The sequence below is a fragment of the Apium graveolens genome, chromosome 6 (genome assembly GCF_009905375.1).
Source record: "Apium graveolens cultivar Ventura chromosome 6, ASM990537v1, whole genome shotgun sequence".
Classification (NCBI taxonomy): domain Eukaryota; kingdom Viridiplantae; phylum Streptophyta; class Magnoliopsida; order Apiales; family Apiaceae; genus Apium; species Apium graveolens.
In genome coordinates, this window is record NC_133652.1 from 158000441 (window position 1) to 158027500 (window position 27060).

Below are 27060 nucleotides of genomic sequence, written 5' to 3' on the forward strand. Positions count from 1 at the left end.
ATTAATTTTAAAAGATGTAGAATTAGGGCCTTAATTTTAATTAGGAGATTAATTTTACTACTACAAATAGCCTAATTTTTATTTAATTAATTATAGTTAATCATTAAAAATCAGAAAAATTCACAAAATTCTCTGAAATCGGGTCGGGAAGAACAGGGTCGGGTCAGGAATTCAAGAAGTGATTTCTCACTGATTACAACATCAAATCGTGTGATTCAAGTACCCAAATCGAAGGTATTGATCTGTTCTTTCTCTTTCTAGCATCAATTTCATGTTTTAATCCGTAGTTTTTGATTTTTGATTTCTAGGGTTTATGTTCGAATTAGGGCTTTTTGATTCTAGGGTTATTATGATGTTTTGATGATTGAAATAACTTTGTTAGATGATTTACAGTCGATTCATGGTGTTTAATTGTATAAACGATTCCTGGATAGTGATTCACGATTATTACGGTTTATGTCCAATTTTCAAATCACAACTCCGTAATTTCTATGAATATTTGGTTCTTGAAATGTTAGGGCTTCGATTATATGTGTTCTTAGCTTCAGTTTGCACTACAGAATGTTTGATTTCATGTACGATTCTGTCATTTCGATTCTTGGCCGGAGTTGATGTCGGTTGTGATCGGAGATGGATATTCTGTGATGCTTTTGGTTCGTTTTGGCCGGAGTTATATTGTTCAGTTGATGTGGGATTGAAACCATGTGAAAAATGATCCAAACCAAGTCATTTTTGGCCTGAAATTAGCCTACCGGAATCTACTCCGGTGGCCGGTTTCTGGGAAAATTCTGGACATGTTCTTCATGACCCGGAATCCCGGAATCCAACCCGTTTGACCCGTTTCCAGAACCCGGTTTTGATCTGAAATTGTCACGGATTGATTTCTGACAATTGTTTCTGGAAATAATTTTTAATTTTATTTTATTTTAATTATAAAATCAGTTTTATTTATTTTATAAATTGATTAATTAATTATTTAATTAATTGATTTATATTATAAATAATTCTAAAATATTTTTCTAAAAATCAGATTTAATTATTTTCTTAATTATTTAAAAATGATTAATTATTTTGATAATTAATCAAAAAAATTCCATAAATCATAATAAATTCATTTTAATTCCAAAAATTATAGAAAAATCATTTTCAGTTTTATTTTTCTTAAATAATTATTTAAAAATTATTTGAGGGTTTAAAAATCAGAAATAATTATTTATATTGAATAATAAATTGAATTATCTATGTTTAATTGATATTAAATAGACCATTAGTCCGATTCGAGCGAAACGAAAGCCCTTTGACTCAGAAAAATGAAATAATTTCATTAAAAATAATATTAAAACCTAATTTCTTCTAGGAATTAGTTGACCTTGTTATTTATTTGATTATAAGCCAAACTGCGTGCCAAGACGATTCCGATAAATTCCGAAAAAATAGGGAACGGGTTAGATAATGATCAGTTAAGCAATCAGCGAGTCGATTTTGATTCTAAAAAAATTATTTTAACTATAAAAATGATTATGTGACTTATGTGCTTATGTGTATTATGTGATTAATCGAGTCTTACTCTCTAATATATAATATACGAGTCAGTCATAAGTGCATGGGTAGACAATAGGAACGATGTGAAGTCGGTTCAAGACGCAATTGAAGTACGAAATGACTAAATCAGTCTATTTCTCTAACAGAAGCTAAGCCAGCAACGTAGGTTGAGTCGGTGATAGATGAAGGTGATATAATTGAAGTGAGTCGCGCAGAAGGCAAGTTTTTCCCCTATTCTAATTTCAGAATAGTGATATTTTTTCAAATTCTTATCACGCTTGCACTCTTTTGATTCTTGCTCATAAATACCGATATACACTTGTTATTCTTTTATTCATATTCATTTCCATTTTTGATGTCTCCTTTTCTTTGAATTCCTTATTCATATTCCAATTGTTACTCACATATATTGATATATTCTGGTGATTAGAATATATCAAAGCATATCGATTGTTCCGGTTGCTACTCCATGGACTGGATAGTGATATTTTTAGGGATTAAGTTTACTTAATCCTAAGGACCGGGACATAACCGGATCCTTGAGATGGGCCGTAGTTCCTGGGTGCCCGACTAGATCTATATAGTGGGATATAGATTTGCACTGTATCCTGGCTGATCAGCAGTGTATAGATGCGAACTTATGTCCAGTTTAGTTCGTTTGTACTCGTCAGCAGTGGCCTTCTTTCTATTCTTGCGGGGTTATATCTTTGCAGATATACCCAGATTGCCGTTTCATTTAAACTGCTTTAACACTGTTTATATTTTGCGGACTTGTTGAGCAATTTTTGGCTCACCCTTTTTTTTTGTTATTCACCTTATTATTTTCAGTTAAAAAGGAATATGAAACCCATCAGGACTCGAGTGGTAAAGAAGCGGGTCAAGCCTCGGGATCCACTCATACCCAAGGTGTTGATCCCAATCCAGGAAGAAAGGTTTGAGTTACCCGAACAGGTGGAGTATAGATAGTTAGTGTGTGTGTGTGTGTGTTTGAATAAAAGATGAAATTAGTTTAAAACTGGTTAGACAATGGTTTGTAATAAAGAGAGTTGTAAGATTTTGGATTTGGTTTGTAATAAAGTAGTTAGTGGTTCTTGTTTTCATACTTCAATCTAAAAAGATCCTGGGTAATGTTAAAGGGGTTTAGATATATTTATTTATTATTTGTTATTCAGATTGTACTGGTTTGGTGAATAGCTAGTAACCCCCAGACTTATACCCCGGGTCCGGAGGGCGTTACAATTATAGAGCGTAAATTAAGTCCGGGAAAGGTCATGATGTTGTCATATAAAGTTAGATCAGGTATATACTTGAACAACCCTAAAATATGTTAAAATATTACATTCTACATAACTCAACTGTCACAAATTCACTATATAAATATTTGTTAGCTTCTTCAACATGCATGCTATAGAGCACTTAAAGAATCTAAAGTCCTTTTCAATAACAAGTAGACCTGTTGATAGGGAATAAAATAAGGCCTGAGTAAGTAATTAATGTTGCATTAGTTATATCAAAGTTGGGCTAAAAGTAAGGCCTATTTGAGAGGGCCCAAAACCCTGAATATTAATTAATTTTGTAATTAATTAATAAAGGATAAGTCAGCTGATAAGATGAGTCCTAGTGGGGAAATAAATCCTCATAGATTGGCCTCCAAGGAACCTCGTGGGATAAGGAATCAGCTTCCTAGTTCTTAGGACTCCAAAGTCCATTCTAATTCTGAGACTTTCCCATCAAGTCTCCTAACACAAGTCCAATTCAAGGACTCCCAACATCTATATAAGGGGCCTCACCCCACAAATCAGAACTATATTTTTTGACTTGATCCTTGAAAATCAGCAAGGTACGTAGGCATCTTGTTAAGGCAGATCGAGTCACGAAACACAAAAGCAGTGAAATCGAGCCTCGATGCTCACGTTCCCTAGTAATAAATACAACAATTATTATTCCTTAGTTTTTGATCCATAACATTTGGCGCAGTCTGTGGGAAAGCATAACAACAACCATGGCGAGAACACATATATGAAGCAGTGCCCTTGAAGGAGGAACACCAACGGGAACAACCCAAATGATTTCATCAACCGTGGAGATACCTCCGCATTCAACCTATACCGCCACCCAATGAGGAGCCCAGGTAGGGGCGACTGAACCTCAACCTCAAGGGACGATTCCCCCGTCTCCTCAAGGGATGAATCCCCAACTTCAACAGCTACATACACCTGTGAATTCTCGACCCGTTGGGTATGAGTATTCAACTATTGTGACCACCAATCCCCCTTACGGGATGCCCCTTTACCCTGAGGTTAGAGGAAGTGGACATGATGGACGGAGTGAAGCACGGGGGAAAACACCCCCTACATACAAGGTTTGGCTCCTATCCCGGAGGATCAGGAATTTTCTGGTCCTTATACTGAGAGAGACTCCGAATCTTCGAATGATGAAGTGCCCCAAGAAGTAGACGTGTTGGCAAAGAGCCGATGCCTGATGGTAACCAACGTCCCAAGAGCACCCGAGGGACGAATCCCCAAGAAATGCATGAGAGAATCAGGGCTCACGAGGCTGAGATTCAAAGGCTGAAGCGCGACTTGGAGGCGCACCAGGCTCCCAGACCCCCACTACCACCTAGAGGGAGGAATCCTCCTGCAATAATAGACCTGGATGGTCCGTCACAAAGAAGGACCATAGTCCCAAGAACTGATCCAAGCAACTTTCTTCCCCTGGGAGATCCTGATGATCCTACTCCACCATTCACTGGAGAAATAATGAATTCCCATATTTCAAGGAAGTTCAAGATGCCCACTATCATAGATTATGATGGCACTGGAGATCCCGCTAATCATGTCAGGACATTCTCTAATGCACTGTTGTTGTAGCCCATGAATGACGATATTAAGTGTCGGGCCTTTTCTCAAACCCTGTCGGGAATGGCTCAAAGATGGTATAGTCGTTTGCCCCCGAACTCCATTGGGTCCTTCAGAGAATTAAGCCAGGCTTTTATTAAGAAATTCATCAGCGGGAGAGTGCATGAGAAAATTTTAACATCCCTCATGAGCATTGTGCAGGGAGTAAAGGAATCCTTGAGAGACTACCTGAATCGTTTCATAAAGGAAGCTTTGAAAGTCCCGGACCTTGATGACAAGGTAGCTATGATAGCACTACAACAGAGAACTAGGGATGAGTTCTTCAAGATGTCCTTGGCCAAGCGCCCCCTGAAAGCATGTTGCAGCTCCAAGATAAAGCCGGGAAGTACATCAAGGTGGAGGAGAGTATGAGGAAGACAGTAGTAAGTAACGAGCCCACTGGAGGAAAGAAGTGGAAAATTGATCTGGAATATATCGCTAAGGACAAGTATCCTAGAACTGAGCAAAATCTTGATTCAACCCCAAAAAAGGGAGGACTTGGGAAAAAGTTCACTGAATATGCTAAGTTGAATGCTCCTAGAAGCCAGATCTTGATGGAAATCGAGAAAGATCGAGATATTCATTGGCCTAAACCCTTGAAGGCTTATCCTACCAAGTTAGATAAGAGCAAATATTATAGATTTCACAAAGATGTTGTTCATGACACCGATAAGTGTAGGAAACTGAAAGACGAAATAAAGTTCCTCATTCGAAAAAGAAGATTGAACAAGTACACTGGGGAAGGAAGAGATAGGAATAACAATGGGAGAAAGAATTTTGAAGATCGTAGGAGAGACCAAGATGATCAGGGGCAGAATCCCCAGCCTAGGGGACCAGTTATAAATGCAATCTTTGGAGGACCGCGACCCCGAGGGCCTGTGATAAACACAAATTTTGGAGGACCAACTGCTGCCGGATTATCCAGGAACTCCAGGAAAGCATATACCAGGGAGGTTATGCATATTGTTGGGGAAGCCCCGAAGAGGGCCTGGACAGGATTAATAATGGCATTTGATGATTCTGACTTGGAGGGTGTGAAATTTCCTCATGATAACCCGTTGGTCATAACACCAATAATAGGGAACAGCCCGGTGAAGAGGGTCCTTGTAGATAATGGTGCTTAAGTGGATATCTTGCTCCATGACACCTTCTTAAGGATAGGTTAAAATAATTCTCAATTGACCCCAACCAATATGCCGATATATGGATTTGCAGGAGTGGAATGCCCTGGGGAAGGGATATTTAAATTGCCAACAACCATAGGTCAGGAACCAATGCAAACAAAACAGATGTTGGACTTTATGGTGGTGAAGGCCAGTTCAACTTACAACGCAATTATGGGAAGAATAGGGATACATGCCTTCAAGGCAGTCCCTTCTTCCTACCATTCAGTTATAAAGTTTCCCACCCAGAATGGGATTGGAGAAGAGAGAAGGGATCAAAAAATGGCTAGAAGTTGTTATGTGGCCTCTCTGAGTGTAGATGGAGTTGGGGGTCAGGTTCTGCCTATTGAAGATCTGGATATCCGTGAGAATGATGCAAAAAGGGAGAAGCCAGTAGAAGACTTGGTTCCGATTTCTTTGGCTCCCGAGGATCCTAAGAAAGTGAATTTCATTGGAGCAATACTAGAGGAGCCCCTTAGAGGGAAGTTGGTGAAATTTTTACAAGAAAATAGTGATGTGTTTGCATGGTTGGTTGCTGATATGCCAGGTATAGACCCAGAACTGATCACTCACAAACTGAATGTGGATCCAAATCGGAAGACAGTGAAGCAAAAGAAAAGAAGTTTCTCTCCAGAGAGGCAAGAAGCTATAAAAAAAGTAGTAGAGAAGCTCTTAGAGGCTGGTTTCATCGAGGAGATACAATTTCCAGAATGGTTAGCAAACCCTGTGATGGTAAAGAAAGCTAATGGGAAATAGAGGATATGTGTGGATTTCACTAATCTGAATGACGCATGCCCTACGGACTGTTTCCCATTGCCAAGGATAGATACATTGATAGATGCTACTGCTGGACATGAGATGCTGAGCTTCATGGATGGATTTAGTGGATACAATCAAATCAAGATGCACAAGGACAACATCCCAAATATATCATTCATTACTGACTTTGGGGTTTATTGTTATCTTGTTATGACATTTGGTCTCAAGAATGCAGGAGCCACCTATCAAAGGTTGGTAAATAAGATTTTTAAGAATCTTATTAGCAAGACCATGGAAGTTTATGTCAATGACATGTTAGTCAAGAGTCTAGTAAAGACTGATCATATAACCCATTTGAGGGAAGCTTTTGAGATCCTGAGATACCACAAGATGATGTTAAATCCTATAAAGTGTGCTTTCGGAGTAGGATCTGGAAAGTTTTTGGAATTGATGGTCTCCAAGAGAGGAATCGAGGCCAATCCCGATAAAATAAAGGCAATCCTGGACATGGAGCGACCAAAAACTATCAAAGATGTTCAAAAGCTCACTGGAAGGGTTGCTGCATTAGGGCGATTCATCTCAAAGTCTGGGGACAAGTTCTTGTCATTCTTCAAGTCCTTAAAGAAGATTAAAGATTTTGTATGGAGTGAGGAAAGCCAGAAGGCATTCGAGGAATTAAAGAAATATATGGCCCATGCCCCGTTGTTGGCCAAGCCAGCTTTGAATGAAGTTATATACTTGTACTTGGTCGTTTTAGAAAATGTCTTAAGTGCCGTATTGGTTAAGGAGGATCTTAAAATTCAGAAACCCGTATACTATGTTAGCAAAATTCTACATGGAGCTTAGTTGAATTATTCAACTATTGACAAGTTTGCTTTAGCCTTGGTAATGGCTTCCAGGAAGTTGCGTCCTTATTTCAGGCTCATAATATTGAAGTGCTAACAAATCAGCCCTTGAGAAATATTATTCATAGTCCCAAGGCTAGTGGGAGGCTGATTAAGTGGGCAATAGAGTTGTGAGAATTCAACATCAATTATAAGCCACGGACGGAAATAAAAGCCCAGACATTGGCTGACTTCATGGTGGAATATACCATACCTAACCAAGAAGTCGGGGGGGGGGGGCAGGAAGATACTATACCTCCAAACACAGAAGGTGATAAAGGGGACAAAGAGAATGAAGTTAAGGAAAAGGAATATTGGGTCCTCTATTTTGATGGAGCATCAAAAACAAATTCAAGTGGAGCAGGTTTAGTTTTACAGAGCCCCAATGGGTTCTTAATTGAATATGCCATGAAATTAGACTTTCCAACCACAAACAATGAGGCAGAATATGAAGATCTAATAGTTGGCCTCGGCCTAGAAGGGACACTAAGAGTCAAGAACTTGAAGGTCTGTGAAGACTCGAAGTTGATCATATCCCAGGTGAAGGGAGAGTTTGAGACAAGGGATGATACGATGGCTAAGTATGTCCGCCTAGTAGGAGCTGTGATGACTCAATTCGATAAGTGCCATGTTAAGCACATCCCAAGGGAGGAAAATGCTAAGGCGGATGCATTGTCGAAGTTTGCTTTATCTGAGATAGAGGAAAGTTCAGGAAGCGTATACTTCCACATTTTGAAGACATGAAGCATTGATATTAAGCTCGTAGCTCCTATAGGGCTGGGGACATCATAGATAGATCCCATTAAGGCCCATATTCAAACTGGTTGGCTGCCAAATGACGTAACTGAAGCACGGAAGTTTTCTATTCGAGCACTGAGACACTCCTTGATAGATGGGATTTTGTATAAAAGATCTTATGTAGTTCTTTACTTAAGATGTCTCAGGCCCGATGAGGCACGCTTGGCTCTTGAAGAAGTACATGAAGGTATCTGTGGGCAACACTTGGGGGGAAGAGCACTGGCACATAAGATAACCCGTTTAGGCTTCTATAGGCCAGAAATGATGGCCGATGCCAAAGAGTATGTGAAGAAGTGTGATCGATGTCAGAAGCATGCACCTGTCGTTCGAAAACCCCCCGAGATGTTGACCTCCATCAACTCTCCCATCCCCTTTTCCATGCGGGGAATGGATATACTTGGACCTTTCCCCATGGCCACGGCACAAAGTATGTTCCTGATTGTAGCAATTGATTATTTTACTAAGTGGATTGAAGCCAAGCCTTTGGTCAAGATCACAACTAAGTAGTTGCACAATTCCTTTGGAAAAACATCATGTGCCGTTATGGAATTCCCTATATCCTGCTTACCGATAATGGAACACAGTTCAACAATGAGGAATTCAAGAAGTATTGCGAGGAGAATGAGATTGAGTTACGATTTACCTCCGTAGCTCATCCGCAAACCAATGGGCAAGCGGAGGTGGAAAATTGAATAATCCTAGATGGACTAAAGAAGAGAATCGAGAAGTCGAGGAATAACTGGGTGGATGAAATACTCCCAATACTATGGGCCTATAGGACTACCTGTAGAGTCACGACTGGAGCAACTCCCTTTATGTTAGCATATGGGGAAGAAGCGGTTGTTCCTGTAGAGATATCACATTCATCTTCCAGGATTCAAGCTTTTAATGTTGAGGAAAATGAGGAAGGGCAAAGGTTAGCCCTGGATCTAATTGATGAAGTACGAGATGAGGAACATGCGAAGACAGTGGAATATCAGAAAAAGGCTTTATTCTACTACAATATAAGGGTTAAGGAAAGGTTTTTTAAGCAAGGTGACTTAGTTCTGAGGAAGGTGGAAGCTTCTGGTCTTGGGCAGAGAGGGAAACTTTCCCCGAATTGGGAAGGGCCATATAAGGTCAAAAGTGTTCAAGGAAGAGGAACCTACAAGCTGGAGACTATAGATGGTTTTGAAGTCCCAAGAACTTGGCATGCACAAAACCTGAAGATTTACTATGTGTAAAGTGGTTGAGCATGATTCTCACTTGTCAAGATGACAAGTAAATTGAAAAGCACCTTGAAGCTTCGCTTGCTTAAGATTTACATGTTTTAGTTTTATTTTGAGGTTTATTAAGACTTGTGTAAGGGATGAATCCCCACAATTTATGAAATTTAGGAAGTTTTTTCAAAATATGTTTGAATCTCTGTGGCATGGCAAGTAAACTAAGTGCGTGAGATGAAAGCATAAAGTTCGGTAAATAAAGTTGTTTCAAATAAACAATACAAAGTCTGATAAGCAAAGTATCAAAGACAAAATAAAATAAATGAGCTATGCAGGGCCAGAAAAGCTTTAAGGAGTAGAAGTGCCCTCAGTATCCATATCATCGTCCCCACCGCTCTCGCTGGAAGTTTTAGTAGTCCCGGAGGAGGAAGAGCTGTCATCTGCAGCAGGCCTAGAAGATGACTTAGGAGGAGGAAGAAGCGGGTCCTGAGGGATATGATCTGAGACAACCACTCGGGTGCGGAACCTCTGTTGTAAAGCCTCGTCATCAGGGCAGACATAATCCGCTGGGTTAATATCAGGGAAAGCCTCGTTCACGGTCCCAAGGGTCGTGCCCTAGCTAGTCTAAAAAAACCCGGGGAACACCGAGTCGTCCCTCACCCTCATAGACTGGGTAAATTCCTCCGAGTCCAAGTAATTGTCAATCGCCTTGTCCTTCTCAGACCTAAGCACAACCAACTCAACATTGGACTCTCCGAGCTCCTCCTCCTTGCGCTTTAACTTTGTCTCCAAAGCAGCATACTTCCTCTACTGCTTCCTGAGGGCATTATCAGCTTTGTCCGAAGCCCTCTTCCATAATTCAGCTTGCCTCACTGTGCCTTGCAAGTAGGCGTTAGACTGAAACGAAATGATAAACAAAGATATAAGGCAAGTGAATGCTACAAGTAAAAAGAGAGTAAAATTGAAAGAAAGAGTCGTACCGAAGCCAAGGACTGAGCTCCCATGAGCTTTATCCTCTCCAGGTCCGGGGTAGCCACAACATCAGTGAAATCCTTGGGGGTTACACCGTGGTAAGACCAATCCCAGCCATGTTTTGTGGATCCAACCACAGCATCCCCTCAGCGGAATCCCCACAGAGGCTAGAAAGCGCCAATGGCAACAGAGACATGAGAAGCAGCTGAGATAGGGGCATTTTGCGCTTCAGTTCCCTCAGCAGAAACCTTCACCATGGGCTCCTTATGCTTCCTCAAGAAGCTAGGCTATGTAGCCTTCCCTCGAGTGTCCAGTCCCGCAAGGCGAGCCTTTTTCATCCTCGCGGTCTCCTCGACAACAGGCACATTATCCTCATTAATTTCCTTAGCAGCTGCAAAAATAAGAGAAAAACAAAAATAAGTGGTGTCAATAATGCATATAAGAAAGTAAAAATGATAAGAGAAGAAAAATACCCTGTTGAGAAACTGAGGATAGCCCCACGTGAATAAGGGAAAACTCCTCTAAAAGGGTCCAGCTGATAGTGGCACCATCATCCCGAGTGAGCTCATCATAAATGATAGTTTCCTCGGGGGTTAGGTGAATGGATTTGAGGCTACCATCGCTAACCTTCCCGAAGGAAGATCTAAAGAGGGTGCCCCAGTCCCCATTCTCCCACCTTAACCCGACAAAACTACTCATCCAATGTTGGTTATTGTCGGGAATGGAGGCACTGTTAAAAATATGTTTGCACTTGGGCCTTTGTTTAATGTAGACCCAACCACAGATGCTCGAAGAACTGTTATAACACTGGAAGATTTTCCTAAAAACCGCTACTGATAATGGAAAACCTCCCCTAAGACAACAAACCATAAAACATAAAATGTTCCTCTAGGCATTTGGAGGAAGCTGACAGGGGTTAATTTGCAACTCTGCTAAAATGTGGGGAATGAAAGGATGAAAAGGAAACCTAAGCCCAGTATTAAGGGCATCTGTGAAAATGAAAAGAGTGTCTGGTTTCCAAGGGCAAGTACGATCACCACCGCTAACAGGAACTAACCTAAGGGGAGGACGAACGTTATAAAGAGTGTTCATTTTTTCAAAATCTATATTATGCTAGGTGTTGCAATAATCAAACGAATCAAGATGTGCATTAGAAGGGTACTCGGGCCCTCTAGTGTTAATCATATCAAGTAAAGACATGTAAGAAGAGCGGATCTCAATATCATTACCTCATTTCGAAGCTGAGGCAATCTTGGCCGCTCTCTTAGCACCCTTATCTGCCATTAATGGATGAGGAAGAAAGCTTGGAAGCTTTGGAAGATGAAAAAATTGGCCGGAAAATTCCTAGAGAGGGAGGAGTGTGGAGAGTGTTGAGAAGAGAAGAGAGTATTTGAGAGTGTGAAAAATGAAATGAGAAGTGTGAGGAAATCACACTCCCACCTCACCCTTATATAGCCAAAAGGAATGCAAGTTGGGCCTTAAAAAGCCCATTTGGGCCCAATAACAAGAAGATTTGGAATGTTTTAGGGAATTATTGGAAAAATTTAAGTAAAAAACTTAAATTAAATAAATATTTTTGGAAATTATAGAAGAATCCAGATGAAACCTCAGAAACTCTAGAAAATTCTGGAATTTGAGCTTAAGAATGAAGACCCAGCCCAAATTTTACAGGGCCTGGGATCAAGGAACCCCAATGAAAAGGCCCAAGTTAGAAAATATAATAAAACCAAACCTTATTGGACTTAGGAAAGGATCAAGCCCAAGTTTTGGGCCCATGATCAATGCAAAATGCCCAACTTAAGCCCAGATAAGGGCCCAAATGTTTGAAATTAAAGGTCTTGCAAAATGAAGGCCCGTTTGGCTAAAAAAAGCCCAGTCGAAAAAGTATGAGCCCGAGGAAACCCAAAATTAAGAGAAAGGCCCAAAAAGTGGATGGGCTAAAAAATAGTATAATTATATAATAAAAATCCAGACCCAATTCGATCATAATTCCTATTGATTTTCTGGTCGAATGGTTGAGGTCAAAAAACTCTTGGACCAGAAAAACGTTGGTTGTTTAATTCGGCCAGCAATTGGTTTGTCAAGAAAAATCCTGACCAAAAAGATCAGGATTCTGGTCGAAAATCTTAACCCCGAAGGAAATTCGACTAGGAGAAGGTCCAGGTTCCTGATCGAAAGGTTCTCCTCGAAAGATTCTTCGACCAAGGCAAGGAAGAGGCATATTTCGGTCAAAACGGGGAATCATGACCGAAAGGGTTAAAATCCTGGTCGAATAAAAAATGGATAAAATCCTGGTCGAAAATCGACCAGGATTCCTGCTCGAAAACTCCTGCTCGAAGTGGCTATCGACCTAGGAAATATATAGCCTAATTCGTCCAGGATATTGGTCGAATAGGATTCCTGGTCGAAAGAAAAAAAAAGAGAGAGAAAAAGAAAAAAGGAGAAAAATCCTTAAAAAATGGCAGAAGTTAAGGAAATTAATTAAAGAATTTTCTGAAAAATATGAATATTTTTGGAAGATTAGGAATATTTCCTGAAAATTAAGAATAAATCCAGAAATCAAGGATAAATTCTAAAAATTGGAAAAAACTCCTGGAAATTAAGGAAAAATCCCAGAATTAAGGGAAAAATTCCTGGAAATTAAGGAAATATCCCGGAATTAAGGGAAAAATTCCTGGAAATTAAGGAAAAATCCCAGAATTAAGGAAATACCTGGAAATTAAGGAAAAATCCCAGAAATTAAGGGAAAAGTCCTGGAGATTAAGATAACTCCTAAAATAATTGGAATAAAAGCAAATCATTGTAAATGTGTAGGTCGTTCCACACTTTACGTAAAAACGATACCCTGTAAGGGAACGAATGAACTTAACTTCTGTGAAACCTTTTCACTGTTTCCCAGAAGTTGGGGGACAAATGATAGGGAATAAAATAAGGCCTGAGTATGTAATTAATGTTGCATTAGTTATATCAAAGTTGGGCTAAAAGTTAGGCCCATTTGAGAGGGCCCAAAACCCTGAATATTAATTAATTTCATCATTATTTAATAAGGGATAAGTCAGCTGATAAGATGAGTCCTAGTGGGGAAATAAATTCTCGTAGATTGGCCTCCAAGAACATCGTGGGATAAGGAATGAGCTTCCTACTTCTTAGGACTCCAAAGACCATTATAATTCCGAGACTTGCCCATCAAGTCTCCTAACCCAAGTCCAATTCAAGGACTCCCAACATCTATATAAGGGGCCTCACTCCACAAATCAGAACTACATTTTTTGACTTGATCCTTGACAATCAGCAAGGTACGTAGGCATCTTGTTAAGGCAGATCGAGTCACGAAACACAAGAGCAGTCAAATCGAGCATCGAAGCTCACGTTCCCTAGTAATAAATACAACAATTATTAAACCTTAGTTTTTGATCCATAACACCTGTGTGAATTGCAAACTCGCCATTATATAAACCTCAACTAAAATACAATTTTGAAATTGGACACTAGGATATTTAACTTACCTCCATCTACATCTGATCCATCTTTATACTTTACCGTGAATGAGAGTTTCAAAACTACAGTCTACACAAATACAAGATGATTCTATCTAAGTAGTACTTTGTTCTCCCTCTAATAACCTTTAAAAATCAATTTAATAATACACTATACATTATTATCATCGATTAATTGATAATATTTTACAGTCCCGATATAATTTGGTAAATTTAAAAAATAAGAACTTTTTATTAAATGTATAACTTTCATATCATATATAAATACAAATTCCTAATTAATACTTTGATTCATCTCTAATACACATGTTTCATTTATTCGTTGCCAAATACAAAGTTTCAGGTCTATAATTTATTACAATATATCCAAATATACTTAAATAAGCTTTTTTATGAGAATTTTTTCTATATTATTTCCTAAATTTTAGTATAATACTTTTGTTTAAAAAAAACCCCAACTATATTACAAAAATCATACTCATTTCAAATTTAAATTAAAAAAATATGTATTTAAAAATTAGAGAAATAATACAATATAGAATTTTACATGTAATCACGTCTAACCGTAAATTAATCAACCAAGTTTCATAAAACAAAGGTACTGAAATTAAACCACAAAACTTCGAGTAAAACGCAACACATTTAACAAATTACACTTTTATTTTAAAAAGAGATACATTAATTTTTTTTCTTGATTTGCTAATATTCATTAAAGAAAATTGTATATTTTAAAACATCTTTACATATTTACAGAAATTTTTTTGCCCGAGATAAATTGTAAATATTAGATGCCTTGTAATTTTATATAAATGAAATGGAGTTAACTGCAAAGAAGACAGTCTCAACGGATGATTCACAAAGCTTCAACGGATGATCAAACCCAGTTTTAACGGATGATCAACCAGAGTTTCAACGGATGATCAACCTGAGTTTCAACGGATGATCAAATTCAAAAGAGCAGTTGATTGTGACTTGACAGTCACAGGTGTTGTTTGTATGCAAAAGGAATGTGACAGCCTAATTCTGGTTTTAGAGAACAAAGAAGCATTTCCATTTTCATGCTAAACTGGGGATATTCAAAGATGCTGGAAAGAGAAGTGAAGAAGCATGATAGACTAGAAACATTTTGTCTTATTTGTTTGTCTTCTTATCATGTAACTTGGTGATATATAAACCAAGAGTAGCAAGTTGAAAATTATCCAAGTGAGTAAGCAATTACCAGAGAAATTAAAAAGCTATATCTGTAAAGAATTTCTCTATTCTTTGTGTGTTCAACTTGTAAGCAGCTGTGTGCAAATATTGCATCACAGAGTTCTCATATTAATATATATCTCTGGTGGAAAAGTTCAATCCACCAGAAAGTTTTTAAGTACTTGTATTTAAATACTTTGTGTTTTGATTTCTATACTTCTTTCTTTCTGCACCACTGCTAAATCAAACACAGTTATATATTTATTGAAGAACTGTTCTTAAAATTGAAAAGAACCCAGAATTACATTCACCCCCCTTCTGTAATTCTTGTTTAGATTGTTTGAGAATAACAATTGGTATCAGAGCAAGCTCTTGAAGAACAAAGAGTTTAAAGATCACAACAACTAACAAGATGAGCAGAAAAGATGTTGAAGTAAAGATTCCATTTCTGGACAAAAACAACTATCACCATTGGAAGGTGAAGATGCACCTGCATCTCCTATCTCAAGATGAAGCATATGTGGACTGTATTGAGAAAGTTCCACATGTCCCTATGAGAGCTGCTACAGGAAATGAAGCATCTATCCCAAAGCCTAGAGCAGAATGGTATGATCCAGATATTGAACAAGTTCATAAGGATAAGAAGTCCATGAACATTTTGTTTAATGGTGTTGATGGTGACATGTTTGATAACATCATTAACTGCAAAATTGCCAAGGAGGTATGGGACATAATACAAGTTATTTGTGATGGAACTGAGAAGGTAAGGAAAAACAAAATGCAACTCTTGATTCATCAATATGAGCATTTCCATAGTGAAGAAAGTGAGTCACTCACTGACATTTTCAGTAGATTTCAAAAACTAGTTAATGTTCTAAAGTTGCATGGGAGGGTCTATCAAACAAAAGACTCAAACCTCAAATTCCTTAGATCTCTACCAAAGGAATGGAAGCCTATGACAGTCTCATTGAGAAATTCTCAAGCTCACAAAGAGTTAATCTTGGATAGAGTGTATGGGATTCTAAAGACCTATGAACTTGAAATTGAGAAAGATGAGAAGCTGGAGAAAGGAAGAAAGAAAGGAGGTTCCATTGCATTAGTTTTGAGCAAGGAAAGGAGAAGGAGATAAAGGTTGAAGTTGTTGAATCTGCACCAAACCCTTGTGTTAGGTCCCAATATGTTTGTAGAAGGGGGGTTGAATACAAACTATGTCGTTTAATCGAATTTAATGCGGAATAAAAAGTGAAACAAAATTCAAGTTAAATAAAACTATTATTAAACTTGAAAGGTGTTACAACAACGGTATCGTTTACAAGGGATTAATCTCAAATAAATTATTACAAATCTAGAATAAATTCGACATGAACTTTTTCTATTTTTGCAATAAAAAGATCAAATGCTAAAAGCAATTTGAGATTAAGTTCTAGGGATTTTGATCCGCTAGATAGTTACACAAGAACAAGAGAATGATTTCTAGTGGTTTAGATTTAACTATAAATGCTAGAAATTAATGTTCTGAAATATTGCAGTTGAATATGAAAATTTTTATGCTGCTCTGTTCTTTTCTTTGTTTTGTGTTATTGAAAAAATGATGATTGTCTTCAATGATCTGCTGTTGTTGACATTTAATTCAATTAATAGAATCAGATTGTACTGGAGAGACAATCGGTGAGACAATCCGTTGATCTAGCAAGACAATCGGCATGACTATTGAATGAACTGGGAAGACTTTCGGTATGACAATGAAATGAACTGCAAAGACTTTCGGTATGACAATTAAATGAACTGGAAAGATTTTCGGTATGACAATTGATTCTCATACCAGTTCAAATGATTATCTTGCTGAATTAATATTGAATATTAATTCAAAATCAATTCTAAAAAAACATAATATTAATTCAGAATTAATTAACCAATTAATTCAATTAATCAAAAAATTAATTTTTGCAGATATAATTTATTTTCTTAATTAAATTATATGATTTAATAAATTAATAGAGAATTAATACTATTTTTGAACAACAACCACTCTTCTGACAATCTTCTGAAAAACACTGAAAATTATGAATCAATTCCACCACTTCAATGTTGACACCCGATGTACTGTCTGGTTCATGAGTAACTAACTTCCGTGACGTTTCTTCATGTCTTGACTTTGATAACATGATTTTCTTCAGATTAAATCCCTGTAATTATCTGATACCCTGACAAGATCTATGTCACTTGATTAAATCCACAATCTTGATTTATATCACTGAGGCTTGATCAATTTCTTGAACTTCTTCCAGTGAAGTAATTCCTCAAGTCTGTAGATGAACATTATTTCTTAATCCTTTGACAGATGTTACTTTGAGAGATCTCTTTGACGATAGAACCACTATTTACTTGTTACATTCTTATTTGGGTTGAGTTAAATCCTCGAATAAACAAATAGGCTATGACATATGCCTTTCAATCTCCCCCTATTTGTTTGTTAGACAATAAAAAAAAATACCTAGAGGATAACTCAACTAACAAATAAGAAAAAGATATAAACAGTAATGCAAAGTAAATAGCAAAAAAGTTTTGGATTATATTTAACATTTTCCAGATTCCAAAAGAAATTTACAAGTGAATACAAGATAGATGTTCCTCTAGACTGAATATATGAATACATTTGTCTATCTTGATTCATTAAGCTCTAAGCATATTACATTAAGTTTTGAGCTATTTGAATTCAGTTGTCTTCTCTTCCGAATTCACCTTCTTCCAAATCTTGTAGCAACTCCGTGAAATAGACACGATCCATTTCTGAAGTGAAACTGTCTGGTCTAACTGGTTGAACTCCAACTGACTTTAGCTTATTCTTCAACTGATTATACCTTTTAATGTTCTTTTCACAGTAAGCTTGAATCAAATCAGCAGCTTTAGATTTCAACTCAGATGAGTATCCAGCAGTTCTTAAGTGATGTTCCATCCAGACAAGATGCTTAGCAGAGTAGTCTTTAAGAGATTGTGAATCGAGATGGCAGATTTGAAGACAGTCAGACTTAAAGAATCTTACTTGAAAGGGTAAGTTGACCACTTGAGGACTAGCCCAATTAGAAAACTCTTTTAGCCTTTCACGAAGGACTTCATTCAATTCTGAGCTTCTTTTGACTTTGTTTAGAAGAACCCAAATCTCTGATAAAGAAAGATTCTCAAACAGATGAAGTGATACCTTGAAAGATCCTTCACTCTGACAATATACAAATATGCTCATTTCATTTAATGATCTGTCAAAAGCAGCTGAGATCCTTGAGATTTCATTCTTGATAGCATTCATGTACACGTCATTGTTTGGATTAGAAATTTCCAGCCTGTCGAGAAGATGTAGAAACTCTCTATCATTGTTTGTACTAAGTTGAGGTATATCAATAACTCTTTTTGCTTCATCCCATTTTACACCAATCTTTAGATTGACATCTCTTCTTCTTGCTTTAGCTTTAATGTCATGAAGACGTTGCTTTTCAAGAGTTTCCGTTCTTTGGATTTCTTTCCTCATATCAATGATCTGAGATATCTTTTTAAGTTCAGCTTCTTTTCTCATCAAGTCTGACTGCTACTGCCGGAACTCTTTCTCAAAAATAGGATCCACTTGAGCTTCCTCTTCCCATTCTTCAAAATTACTTTTCTCCTCAGCTTCAAAGAAACCAGCTTTATCTTCCAAGACTGGTTCAGCGGGAACATCAAGAATATCGAAGTCATCTTATTCTCCACTATAGTAGACATCATCAGCCTTCCTTGTCTCTCCAGCAGAAGAATCTTTTTCTTTTCTTTTTGCACTTCTCCCCTGCTTCTCCCCCTTAGTTGAGTAATCCTCTACAGATTTCTCTTTAGACCCTTCATGACCTCCATTACCTCCAGAGCCTGAGCCTCCACCAGACGGCCCTTCAAAGAATGTCATTTGCTCTTCATTGGGGTAATGAGAATTTTTAATCATAAAATACAAGTACTTCATCCCTTCATTGAGATGTTCCATGCCCTTTTCTATCTTTAGAAATCTGGAGGAGTCCAGTGAATGGTTCAATTCAATCAGATCTTCAAGAGAGTTCATTCTTGTATGGATAGAGTAGAGGTTTGAAATGTCTTCGGCTGATAAAGTTGGAGATTCCTGAATGGAGTTAAGCTTCGGTATCACAGTGGTCTTCAAATCTGAGATATCATTCCTGATGAATGTCAGCTGATTGTTGACAGAGGTGGAAAAAGAAGACCGTTCAACCACTTGTGCTTTGAATGTTTGAGCCTTAGCCTGAGTTTTTGCAAGTTGTTCTTTCAGAGTAACAATCTGAGATAACAGGTTTTCAGTGTTTGTGTCTGTGTGTGCGCTCACCTGAATATCTCTCATTTTTGGTTCACTCATCTCACGTGCTAGTGTTTCTCTCAATATAATTGCTCGTGAGGAGCCATCCTGTTGCTGGTCGTCTGTACCTGCAATTAAAATCACCCTAGCCTCTTCAAGAGAGGTCAGTGGTGGTGAAATGGGAATTCGTGAGTCCTGATCCTCAGCCAAGTCTATCTTTTTATGGGAAATAGATGTCTAAATTGCTTCAGGGATAGACTGACCGAGTTGCCCTCAACTTTCTCCAGATAAATCTGCGAGTGGAGAATCCCGTGAGGGAGCCAGAGGTGTTGGATCTGGGAGGGGAGAAAATGACTCTATTAGAGGTGGCTGAGAGTCAGATTTTCCCTCTAAAGCATGTGACTGCTCTTCTGCCGTAATTATGGCAGACACTGTAACCGACTCAATGTGCACTCCTCTCTCTGTGTCCTGAGTGTCATCTATTGGTATGTATGCTTCCATTGTGAGTAATGGAAGTGTTCTTGACTCAGTACAAGATGCCATGACCCTATGGTGAATTTTAATAGATTCATCATGTTGAGAGAATGTCTCTAGTAACTGTTCAGTGGCCATTTCAAAGTCCATGTCCTGTTGGGAGGACAAGGATGGGCTTTCAGATGCCTCAGTAAATGTTCTTCTCTTCTTGGGAGGAGGCAGAGCTGAGGGTTCATTCACATCTAAAAATACACCACTTCCTACTAACCTTCTCGGTAATATTTTTGACAGTGGGGGAGAGTTTGAGATAGGTTGTGACTCTGTGTTTGGCTCTATGACCTGGGATTGAAGCTGTGGTTCTACAACTTCATGGTCAGCCCTATCAACCACTGGAGGTCTTACAACAAAAATAGGAATAAGTTGAGAGTGAGGAATTATTACTTACAGTGGAAGAGCATCTAATGTTTGTGCCTGGGTGGCTTGAACCACTGGAGGTTGAGTTTGCTGTTCATGACCGGGAAGATTAAAAATTGGTAAAGGAATGAAGTTGCCCAAAAAAGCAAATACAAGTACTGGAACTTGCATGAATTTAAAGGTTGTGTCTTGGCGTGTGTAGATCTTTTTGCTTACCGGAGGGGGTTCAGCTACAGATGAGTTAGCAAAAAGAGCCTTATGCTTAGGTGTGAGAAGATGTTCTGCTATAAGTGATAGGGATAGATAAATCTTGATTGTGTAATTAAATATTACATTGATTATACAAGATGTAGGCTGCTAGGCCCAATAAGAAGATGTATTATATTCAGACCAAAAGGTAAACACATTGATCAGGCCTGATGGACTAGATCAAGCCTGATGGAACAAAGAAGGCCCAAAACCCTGATTATTAATTAATTTCATAATTAATTAATAAGGGAGAAAAACAGCTATTAAGATAAGTCCTATTGGGGATATAAATCCTTGTAGATTAGCCTCCAAGGAACCTCATAGGATATGGAATCAGCTTCCTACATCCTAGGACTCCTAAGTCCATCCTAATTCAGAGACTTGACCACCAAGTCTCCTATACCAAGTCCAATTCAAGGACTCCCACATCTATATAAGGGGCCTCGCCTCACAAATTAGAACTACATTTTTTGGCTTGATTCTCTAATTCACAGAGATACGTAGGCATCTCGTAAAGGCAGAGTTAAGCTACGAAACACGAGAGCACCAATTAAAGGCCTTGAGCTCACGTTCTTTAGTAATAAATACATCAAATAATTACCTTAGTTTTTTATCCATAAAATTTGGCGCCGTCTGTGGGAAAGCACAACAATAACCATGGCGAGAACACGGAGAACAGTTAGAGCCCTTGAAGGAGGAACACCAACGGGGATAACCCAAGTGATTTCTTCAACTGTGGAGGTACCTCCTCACTCAACCTATGCAACCACACAAGGAGAAGCTTAGATAGGGGCAGCTGAACCTCAGCAACAAGGTACGATCCCCTCGGCTACTCAAGGTACGAATCCTCAAGTTCAACAAGTACAAGCACCTGTGAATTCTCGACATGTCGGGTATGAATATTCAGCTGTTGTTACTACTAACCCCCCTTAATGGGATGCCCCTTTACCCCGAGGTTGGAGGAAGCGGACATGCTGGGTGGAGTGAAGCATGAGGGCAATCGCCCCTACATACGAGGTTTGGCTCCTATCCCTGAGGATAGGGAATTTTTTGGTCCTTACACTGAAAGAGACTCCGAGTCTTCGGATGATAAAGTAGCCCCAAGAAGGAGGCATGCTGGCAAAGAGCCGATGGCTGATGGAAGCCAACGTCCTTAAAGCACCCAAGGGATGAATCCCCAGGAAGTGCAGGAAAGGATCAGGGCTCACGAGGCTGAGGCGCAATTTGGAGGCGCACCAGACCACCAGACCCCAAGCACCTCCTAGGGGGAGAAATCATCCTCCTGTCATAGACCTGGATGGTCCAGTGTAGAGAAGGGCTGTTGTTCCAAGGGCTGATCCAAACAATCTTCTTCCCCTTGGAGATCCTGATGATCCTACTCCACCCTTCACTGAAGGAATAATGAATACCCATATCTCAAGAAAGTTCAAGATGGCAACTATCAAAGCTTATGATGGCACGGGAGATCCCGCTAATCATGTTAGAACATTCTCTAATGCACTGCTGTTGCAGCCCGTGAATGATGCTATTAAGTGTCGGGCCTTTCTTCAAACCATGTCGGGTATGGCTCAAAGGTGGTATAGTCGCTTGCCCCCAAAATCTATTGGGTCGTTTAGAGAATTAAGTTAGGCTTTTATTAAGCAATTCATCAGTGGGAGAGTTCATGAGAAATGTTCAGCATCTCTTATTAGCATTGTGCAGGGAACAAAGGAATCCTTGAGAGATTACCTGAATCGTTTCACAAAGGAGGCTTTAAAAGTTCCAGACCTGGATGATAAGGTAGCCATGATAGCACTGCAACAAGGAACTATGGATGAGTTTTTTAAGATGTCCTTGGCCAAACGTCCCCCCAAAAGTATGTTACAGCTCCAGGATAGGGCAGGGAAGTATATCAGGGTTGAAGAAAGCATGACGAAGACTGTAGTAAGTAATGAGCCCACTGGAGGCAAGAAGCGAAAAACTGATCTGGAGTATATCGCTAAGGACAAGTATCCTAGAACCGAGCAATACCCTGATTCAACTCCCAAGAAGGGAGGACCTGGGCAAAAGTTCACCGAGTACGCTAAGCTGAATGCTCCTAGAAGCCAGATCTTGATGGAAATCAAGAAAGATCGAGATATTCGTTGGCCTAAGACCTTGAAGGCTGATCCTGCCAAGCTAGATAAGAGCAAGTATTGAAGATTTCATAAAGATGTTGGTCATGACACCGATGAGTGTAGGCAACTAAAAGATGAAATTGAGTTCCTCATTCGAAAAGGAAGTTTGAACAAATGCACTGGAGAATGAGGGGATAGAAGCAATAACATGAGAAGGAATTTTGATGATTGAAGGACAGATCAAGAAGATCAGGGGCGAAATCCCCAACGTAGGGGACCGGTGATAAATATAATCTTCAGAGGACCGCGCCCCCGAGTGCCTGTGATCAACACAATTTTTGGAGGACCAACTGCTGCTGGATTATCCAAGAACTCCAGGAAAGCATATGCTCGAGAAGTTATGCATATTGTTGGGGAAGCCCCGAAGAGGGCCATGACAGGAGTAACAATGTCTTTTGATGATTCTGATCTGGAGGGTGTGAAATTTCCCCATGACGACCCGTTGGTCATAACCCCGATAATAGGGAACAGCCCGGTAAGAAGGGTCCTTGTAGATAATGGTGCTTCAGTGGATATTTTGCTCCATGACACCTTTTTAAGGATGGGATATAATGACTCCCAATTGACCCCAACCGACATGCCGATATATGGATTCGCAGGAGTGGAATGCCCCGTAGAAGGAATAATCAAGTTGCCAATAACCATAGGGTAGGAACCAAGGCAAGCAACTCAGATATTGGACTTTGTGGTGGTGAAGGCTAGTTGAAGCTACAACGCTATCATGGGAAGAACAGGGATACATGCCTTCAAGGCAGTCCCTTCTTCTTATCATTCAGTTATGAAGTTTCCGACTCGAGATGGGATTGGAGAAGAAAGAGGAGATCAAAAATGGCTAGAAGCTGTTATGTGGCCTCTTTGAGGGCAGATGGAGTTGGGGGGCAGGTTCTTCCTATTGAAGATCTGGATATCCGAGAGAATGATGAGAAAAGGGGAAAGCCAGCAGAAGACTTGGTTTCAATTCCTTTGGCCCCCGAAGATCCTGGGAAGGTGACTTCTATTGGAGCAACGATCGAGGAGCCCCTTAGAGGGAAGTTGGTGAGATTTTTGCAAGAAAATAGTGATGTTTTTGCATGGTCAGTAGCTGATATGCCAGGCATAGACCCATAACTGAATGTAGACCCAAATCGGAAGACAGTGAAACAAAAGAAAAGAAGTTTTGCTCCAGAAAGGCAAGAAGCTATAAAACAGGAAGTGGAGAAGCTCTTGGAGGCTGGTTTCATTGAGGAGATTCAATTTCCAGAGTGGTTAGCAAACCCTGTAATGGTGAAGAAGGCTAATGGAAAATGGAGGATGTGTGTGGACTTCACTGATCTAAATGATGCCTGTTCTAAGGACTGTTTTCCGTTACCAAGGATCGATACTTTGATAGATGCCACTGCTGGGCATGAAATGCTGAGTTTCATGGATGGATTTAGTGGATACAATCAGATGAAAATGCACCAGGATGACATTCCAAAAGTATCATTCATCACTGACTTTGGTGTTTATTGTTATCTTGTTATGGTGTTTGGTCTCAAGAATGCAGGAGCCACCTATCAAAGGTTGGTAAATAAAAGTTTTAAGGATCTTATTGGCAAGACTATGAAAGTTTATGTTGATGACATGTTAGTCAAGAGTCTAATAAAGACTGATCATATAGCCCATTTAAGGGAAGCTTTTGAGGTCCTGAGGTACCACAAAATGATGTTAAATCCTATAAAGTGTGCATTCAGAGTAGGATCTGGAAAATTTTTGGGATTGATAGTCTCCAAGAGGGGGATGGAGGCTAACCCCGATAAAATAAAGGCAATCCTGGACATGGAACCACCAAAAACTATCAAGGATGTTTAGAAGCTCACAAGAAGGGTTGCTGCATGGGGACGATTCATCTCCAAGTCAGGAGACAAGTGCCTATCATTCTTCAAGTCACTAAAAAATATTAAGGACTTTGTATGGAGTGAGGAAAACCAGAAGGCTTTCGAAGAATTGAAGAAATATATGGCGCATGCCCCGTTGTTGGCCAAGCCAGTTTTGAATGAAGTTTTATTCTTGTACTTAGCTGTTTCAGAGAGTGCCTTGAGCGCTGTATTGGTTAAGGAGGAGCTGAAAGTCCAGAAACCCGTATACTATGTCAGCAAAATTCTGCATGGTGCTGAGTTGAATTATTCAACTATTGAGAAATTTGCTCTAGCCTTGGTAATGGCTTCGAGAAAACTGCGTCCTTACTTTCAGGCTCATCAGATTGAGGTGCTAACAAATCAGCCCCTGAGAAATATCATTCACAGTCCCAAGGCAAGTGGGAGATTGATCAAGTGGGCAATAGAGCTGGGAGAGTTCGATCTCAGGTATAAGCCACGAACGGCAATAAAAGCCCAGGCACTAGCTGACTTCATGGTGGAATGTACTATACCCAACCAAGAAGTCGAGGGGCAGGAAGATCACATACCTCAAGGCAAGGAAGTTGATAAGGGGGATAAAGAGAAGGTTAATAAGGAAAAAGAATATTGGGTTCTCTATTTTGATGGAGCATCAAAAACGAATTCAATTGGAGCAGGTTTGGTTTTACAAAGCCCTGATGGGTTCTTAATTGAGTATGCCATGAAGCTAGACTTCCCAACCACCAACAATGAGGCAGAATATGAAGCTCTGATAGCTGGTCTTGGCTTAGCAGGGACACTTAGAGTCAAGAACTTAAAAGTTTGTGAAGACTCGAAGTTGGTCATATTCCAGGTAAAGGGAGAGTTTGAGGCAAAGGATGAGACGATGGCTAAGTATGTCCGCCTAGTAAGGGTCGTGATGACCCAATTTGATGAATGCCATGTTGAGCACATTCCAAGGGAGGAAAATGCTAAGACAGATGCATTGTTAAAGTTTGCATCATCTGAGATGGAAGAAAGTTCTGGAAGTGTATACTATCGCGTTTTGAAAACACGGAGCATTGATGTTAAGCTTGTGGCTCCTATAGGCCTGGGGACATCATGGATTGATCCCATTAAGGCTCACATTCAAACCGGCTGGTTACCAAACGATGCTACTGAAGCACGAAAATTGGCTGCTCGAGCACGAAGATACTCTTTAATAGATGGGATTTTGTATAAAAGATCTTTTATAGTTCCTTACTTAAGGTGTCTCAGGCCTGATGAGGCACGTTTGGCTCTTGAAGAAGTACATGAGGGCATATGTGGACAACACTTGGGGGCAGAGCATTAGCTCATAAAATAACCCGTTTAGGCTTTTATTGGCCAGAAATGATGGCTGATGCCAAAGAATAGGTGAAGAAGTGTGACCGTTGTCAGAAGCATGCACCTATTGTTAGACAACCCCCTGAGATGCTGACCTCCATCAACTCACCCATCCCCTTTGCTATGTGGGGAATGGATATACTTGGTCCTTTCCCCATGGCCACGGCACAAAGGAAGTTCCTGATTGTAGCCATTGATTATTTCACTAAGTGGATTGAAGTCAAACCCTTGGCCAAAATCACAACTAAGCAGGTTGCATAATTCCTGTGGGAAAATATTATGTGCCGGTATGGTATTCCCTGTATCCTAGTCACCGACAATGGAACACAATTCAACAATGAGGAGTTCAAGAAGTACTGTGAAGAAAATGAAATTGAGTTACGGTTCACCTCTGTGGCTCACCCGCAAGCCAATGGACAAGCGGAGGTAGTAAATCAAATAATCCTGGATGGACTAAAGAAGAGGATCGAGAAATCGAGGAATAATTGGGTGGATGAGATACTTCCAATATTTTGGGCTTATAGGACTACCTGTAGAGTCACGACTGGAGCAACTCCCTTCATGTTAGCATATGGGGCGGAAGCAGTTGTTCCCGTGGAGATATCACGTTCCTCTCCCAGGATTCAAGCTTTCAATGCTGAGGAGAATGACGAAGGACAAAGGTTAGCCCTGGACTTAATTGATGAAGTGCGAGATGAGGCACATGCAAAAATTGTAGAATATCAGAAAAAGGCTTCATTCTACTACAACCAGAGAGTTAAAGAAAGATTTTTCAAAAAAGGCGACCTAGTCTTAAGGAAGATAGAAGCTTCTGGTGTAGGACAGAAAGGGAAGCTTGCCCCGAATTGGGAAGGGCCATATAAAGTCAAGAGTGTTCAAGGTAGAGGAACCTACAAGCTGGAGACTATGGATGGTTTTGAAGTCCCGAGAACCTGGCATGCACAAAACCTGAAGGTTTACTATGTGTAGGGCAACTGAGTACGATTCTCACTTGTCAAGATGACAAATAGGTTGAAAAGCACCTTGAAGCTTTGCTTGCGTAGGATTTTATATTCCAGGAGAATTTACATTGTCGAGTCATTATTGTTAAGGGTCGAACCCATACTATGTAAGGTTTTGGAAAACTATACTTCATATTAATAAGTTTGAAATTATTTCAACCTATGGATGTTTAAGTTGTGATAATACCTTGTGTGGCTTTAACAAAAAATCATGCTTTGATCATTGAAAGAAGAAGACTTCAAGGATTCTTTTATAAGAATGCATGCTGCACAACTCTGTTATGGATAAAAAACTAAGGTTATTATTTGCTGTATTTAT